Source organism: Zingiber officinale, chromosome 11A, assembly GCF_018446385.1.
Source record: "Zingiber officinale cultivar Zhangliang chromosome 11A, Zo_v1.1, whole genome shotgun sequence".
NCBI lineage: Eukaryota > Viridiplantae > Streptophyta > Magnoliopsida > Zingiberales > Zingiberaceae > Zingiber > Zingiber officinale.
Genome location: NC_056006.1, coordinates 70,293,278 through 70,299,756, shown reverse-complemented (window position 1 = coordinate 70,299,756; position 6,479 = coordinate 70,293,278).

The window sequence follows — 6,479 nt, the reverse complement described above, 5'->3', positions numbered from 1 at the left end:
AGGGTTAGGAGGACCTTGAATTTAAAATAACTATGCTTATATGACATGATATAAAGTTCTTAAGAGTTGTATACTTGTATGTTGAAAGAAACTCATGAACCTTACTCTTAATATTTCGGCCATGGTAAGGTGATAGTTTAGAGAAGCTTAAACAAAATTCTAATATGCTCAATGACCTCTATGATATTATGTTATGAAAGATGATTAATGCTCTCATGTTTAATTGGAATGTAGAAAATTAGTTACATGATTTATGACATGTAAGATCACAAGAGTCCTAGCTTGTTTATGATCCAACCTTGTGTATGATGTTCTTAGTAAATCTTGCTATGAAATTACTTAGGTTTCCCATGCTTTAGGCCACTTAAAGGAAGTTTATATTCTATGAATTTCGGCCAAGTAAGGTTTAAAGGACCTAGAGGCCTTGGAAATGAAACCTAAGGGGTTAAAAGTACTTCTTATGAAAACTTGATAATGTGTGAATGTGATACATGTTTGTATGACCTAAATGAATCATTATGTGTTCGGCCATGAAGGGATAGATGCCCTAGAAACCCTAGAACAAAAATTAAATATGTCTATGTCATGCTGTATGAAAATGATATGATAATAAGTTAGAATGCATGATTGCTTTAGTTACGAAATGATATGCATAATGAAGTTATATTATGAAATATGCCATGATGTGTTATAGCATAGAAAATGCTATACATAATGAAAAGAAATGAAGTTATGTTATGATATGTGATAGCATAGAAAATGCTATACATAATGAAAAGAAATGAAGTTATGTTATGATATGTGATAGCATAGAAGATGCTATATATAATGAAAAGAAATGAAAAGAATAAATGCATGAAAGATTGTTAAGGACATGATATGATAGTTATGCATGATAAGTTATTTTATGGTTTGTACCAAGGGTGGGCTCCGTAAACGCCCCGGGGTCGATGGAGTAAGACTCGGGCCTCGTCAGTAATGGGCCTTTGAGTGCCCTAGGTCGATGGAGTAAGACTCGGGCCTAGTATGTATGCATGGTAGGGCTCAAGACTTGCTACCTTGGACCTACGCATTATGTATGTGGTACAAACCGGGATCCCAAATGATGATGATATTAATTTCAAGTACTATTAAGTATAAGTTTTCAAATTCACGATGCATTGCCTACATTCATATGTGCTTGAATTATATGATGATATGATATAATGTCATGTGATATTATGATATGAATATGATGCCCTTGTATGTCTCATGCTTGTGATTTATTTGTTTTATGATATGATATTCATGCTTCTATGAAATGATATGTGAATAAGAAATATGCATGATATGTTTGAATAGAATGATATGTTATGTTATGATTAGTTGAGACGATGATATGTTGATCCATTCTTGATATACGATGATTCTCGGTTTTAGTGAGTAGGAAAGGAACTTACTGAGCCATGAGTGCTCATAGCTTACTTTCCTTGTACAACGGAGCAGCAGGAGGAGCAGATAGTGATGTGTGTGGTGGTGGCTCGGCAAGAACGATTCGGACAAATTAATATTTTTTTCAATATATGCACATTTGAACAAATCAGAATATGTGATATTATGCTTAATAAATTAAATTCTTTAAAGTTTTTATTCTTCCGCTGTTATAACTAAAGCATGTACGTAAGTAGTATAAGAACGTAGCGTCGCCTTTGGTTGGGTAAGAAGGGTGGGCGTTGCCAGCTCACTACACACACATCAAGCTCCTTCCTGTTGCTCCAAGTAAGTACAGTTGCTTAATTTATTTATATGCAAAAATTAGTATGATACTCTAGGATACATGAATAATAGCCTAGGAAGGATACCTTAAGCTATACCTTAGAGAAGGGTGCATGATGACAAGTATGTGTTAAAAATAGTATGATACTCTAGGATGCATGAATGGTAGCCTAGGAAGGATACCTTAAGTTATACCCTAGAAAATGGTGCATGATGATAAGTAGGTGATATTCTAGGATGCATGAATGGTAGCCTAGATACAAGAACCTTAGGCTATAACATAAGAAGGAATCTGAGCAGAAATTGTCATTCTAAGTTCGGGGACGAACTTTCAATAAGTAGGGGAGTTTGTAACACCCCTAGAAAGCCTAGATAAAGTAAGGGCAATGAGAGTATGAATGTAATGAAAAGAATGTGTAGATAGTCTACGTTGAATGTTACGATGGGAAGGATTTAGATGAAAAAAAATTTTATGAAAGAAAATAAAGTTGAGAATATAAAGTTCTATACATGATTTATAATGCAAGGAATTAATGTAAACAAAAGAGATATGAGATATTATATATGCATGTATGAAATATTTATGCATAATGCATATACATGAATTATTTTGTACAAAAATATGTTAGGAGAAGGATTTGATCCTTGGTTCTCTTGTGGATGCATGTATGTGTTAACCAAGTGTGATAGGAGTGAATATTGTAAAAGGAGAGATGGGAATTATAATTAAAGGAAAGAAAGGAGAGAAATTAAGAGAAAGAAAAGAGAGAAACTCAAGAAGCATTTCTCTAGCATATTCTTTCTCATTAAGAGGAGAAGTAAATGAGGAGGATGAATCAAGTCAAGTTTTCCTCCCCTCACTTTAGTATAAATAGGCATGGAGGGGGGGGCTTCATCCTCAACTCACTCTCCTCCTCTCCTCCATTTGTGCCGAGCACTCTTCCTCCCTCTTTCCTCTTGTTGCCGAGAGCAACAACTCTCCCCCTTCTTTCTTTCTTTTTGTTGCCGAGCAACACAAGAGGAAGAAGCCTCCTCTTCTTCCTCCTCCTCTCCACCAAAAGACCTAGCCACTTCTTCCTCCATTGGTGCCGAGCAAAGCAAGCAAGGAAGAAAGGTCCACAAGCAAGTTCTCAACTCTAGGAAACTTAAGCAAAGAAGGTAAGCTTCCCTCACCTGGTACAAGGCTTTCATGTGATTTTCGGATTCTTTTTCTATGCCTTGAAAGAAAGTTTTCCCCTATGTTTGTATACATATATGATGCATGATCAGAGGTGTATGTAACCCTAGAATTTCAATCAAAAATATTGTAAATAGGTTAGGAAAATTATTGTCTAACCAAACTAGTGCAAGTTTTCCCCTATGAAATGCTAAGGACCTTCCTATGGTTTTCTTGCTTGGAAGTTGATTGGAACCAAAAGAACTCCACTCTCATGTTTCGGCCAAGAAAGAATTTAGGGTTAGGAGGACCTTGAATTTAAAATAACTATGCTTATATGACATGATATAAAGTTCTTAAGAGTTGTATACTTGTATGTTGAAAGAAACTCATGAACCTTACTCTTAATATTTCGGCCATGGTAAGGTGATAGTTTAGAGAAGCTTAAACAAAATTCTAATATGCTCAATGACCTCTATGATATTATGTTATGAAAGATGATTAATGCTCTCATGTTTAATTGGAATGTAGAAAATTAGTTACATGATTTATGACATGTAAGATCACAAGAGTCCTAGCTTGTTTATGATCCAACCTTGTGTATGATGTTCTTAGTAAATCTTGCTATGAAATTACTTAGGTTTCCCATGCTTTAGGCCACTTAAAGGAAGTTTATATTCTATGAATTTCGGCCAAGTAAGGTTTAAAGGACCTAGAGGCCTTGGAAATGAAACCTAAGGGGTTAAAAGTACTTCTTATGAAAACTTGATAATGTGTGAATGTGATACATGTTTGTATGACCTAAATGAATCATTATGTGTTCGGCCATGAAGGGATAGATGCCCTAGAAACCCTAGCACAAAAATTAAATATGTCTATGCTATACTGTATGAAAATGATATGATAATAAGTTAGAATGCATGATTGCTTTAGTTACGAAATGATATGCATAATGAAGTTATATTATGAAATATGTCATGATGTGTTATAGCATAGAAAATGTTATACATAATGAAAAGAAATGAAGTTATGTTATGATATGTGATAGCATAGAAAATGCTATACATAATGAAAAGAAATGAAGTTATGTTATGATATGTGATAGCATAGAAAATGCTATACATAATGAAAAGAAATGAAGTTATGTTATGATATGTGATAGCATAGAAGATGCTATACATAATGAAAAGAAATGAAAAGAATAAATGCATGAAAGATTGTTAAGGACATGATATGATAGTTATGCATGATAAGTTATTTTATGGTTTGTACCAAGGGTGGGCTCCGTAAACGCCCCGATGGACTCGGGCCTCGTCAAGAATGGGCCTTTGAGTGCCCTAGGTCGATGGAGTAAGACTCGGGCCTAGTATGTATGCATGATAGGGCTCAAGACTTGCTACCTTGGACCTACGCATTATGTATGTGGTACAAACCGGGATCCCAAATGATGATGATATTAATTTCAAGTACTATTAAGTATAAGTTTTCAAATTCACGATGCATTGCCTACATTCATATGTGTTTGAATTATATGATGATATGATATAATGTCATGTGATATTATGATATGAATATGATGCCCTTGTATGTCTCATGCTTGTGATTTATTTGTTTTATGATATGATATTCATGCTTCTATGAAATGATATGTGAATAAGAAATATGCATGATATGTTTGAATAGAATGATATGTTATGTTATGATTAGTTGAGACGATGATATGTTGATCCATTCTTGATATACGATGATTCTCGGTTTTAGTGAGTAGGAAAGGAACTTACTGAGCCATGAGTGCTCATAGCTTACTTTCCTTGTACCGCAGATAAAAGAGAAAGCTGGATGTACAACGGAGCAGCAGGAGGAGCAGATAGTGATGTGTGTGGTGGTGGCTCGGCAAGAACGATTCGGACAAATTAATATTTTTTCAATATATGCACATTTGAACAAATCAGAATATATGATATTATGCTTAATAAATTAAATTCTTTAAAGTTTTTATTCTTCCGCTGTTATAACTAAAGCATGTACGTAAGTAGTATAAGAACATAGCGCCGCCTTTGGTTGGGTAAGAAGGGTGGGCGTTACACCAATTTTGTGTATGATGTTCTTAGTAACTTTTGCCATGATATTTACTTAGGCTTTCCATGCTTTAGGCCACTTAAGAAACCTAGCTTAAGGACTGGTAGGTTTCGGCCATGAAGGAAAATAAAAGAAAAAGGGAAAGAAACCTAGGAAATGCTATACATAATGAGAAGAAATGAAATTATGTTATGTAATATGTCATGATATGTTATAGCATAGGAAATGCTATACATAATGAGAAGAAATGAAATTATGTTATGTAATATGCTATGATATGTTATAGCATAGGAAATGCTATACATAATGAGAAGAAATGAAATTATGTTATGTAATATGCCATGATATGTTATAGCATAGGAAATGCTATACATAATGAAAAGAAATGAAATTATGTTACGTAATATGCCATGATATGTTATAGCATAGGAAATGCTATACATAATGAGAAGAAATGAAATTATGTTACGTAATGATATGTTATAGCATAGGAAATGCTATACATAATGAAAAGAAATGAAAAAGGAAATGCATGAAAGATTGTTAGGGACATGATATGATAGTTATGCATGATAAGTTATTTTTGTATGGTTTGTACCAAGGGTGGGCTCCGTAAACGCCCCGGGGTCGATGGAGTAAGACTCGGGCCTCGTCAGTAATGTGCCTCTGAATGCCCTAGGTCGATGGAGTAAGACTCGGGCCTAGTATGTATGCATGGTAGGGTTCAAGACTTGCTACCTTGGACCTACGCATTATGTATGTGGTACAAACCGGATCCCCCTAATGATGATATTAATTTCAAGTACTTATAAGTATAAGTTTTCAAATTCATGATGCATTGCCTACATATGTGCTTGAATTATCTGATGATTAGATATAATGTCATGTGATATTATGATATGAATATGAATATGATACCCTTGTATGTCGTATGCTTATGATACCTCGCATGATATTGATATGCAATGATATGAATTCGGTTTTAGTGAGTAGGAAAGGAACTTACTGAGCCATGAGTGCTCATAGCTTACTTTCCTTGTACCGCAGATATGGGGGACTGGATGAACGACGGAGCAGCAGGAGGAGCAGATAGTGATGTGTGTGGTGGTGGCTCGGCAAGAACGATTCGGACAAATTAATATTTTTAGTTATATGATCAATATATGCACATTCGAACTAATTAGAATATGTGATATCATGCTTATTTAAATAAAAGGAATGATTTAAAATTTTCCACTGTTATAGTATAACTAAAGCATGTACGTAAGTAGTATAAGATCGTAGCGTCGCCCTTGGGTAAGAAGGGTGGGCGTTTTTACAAAACACCTACTAAATCTGTTATCTGAATCTGTCTCATAATCAAAGAAAAAAGCTGAATTTTTATCTTGCTCAGATGTAAAAAAACTCTATCGGTGATTCAGCATCAATACCCTTTTGTTCATCTCTTAGATTTTTCTCCAAATTTCTAATATCTCTTTCTGTGCAATCG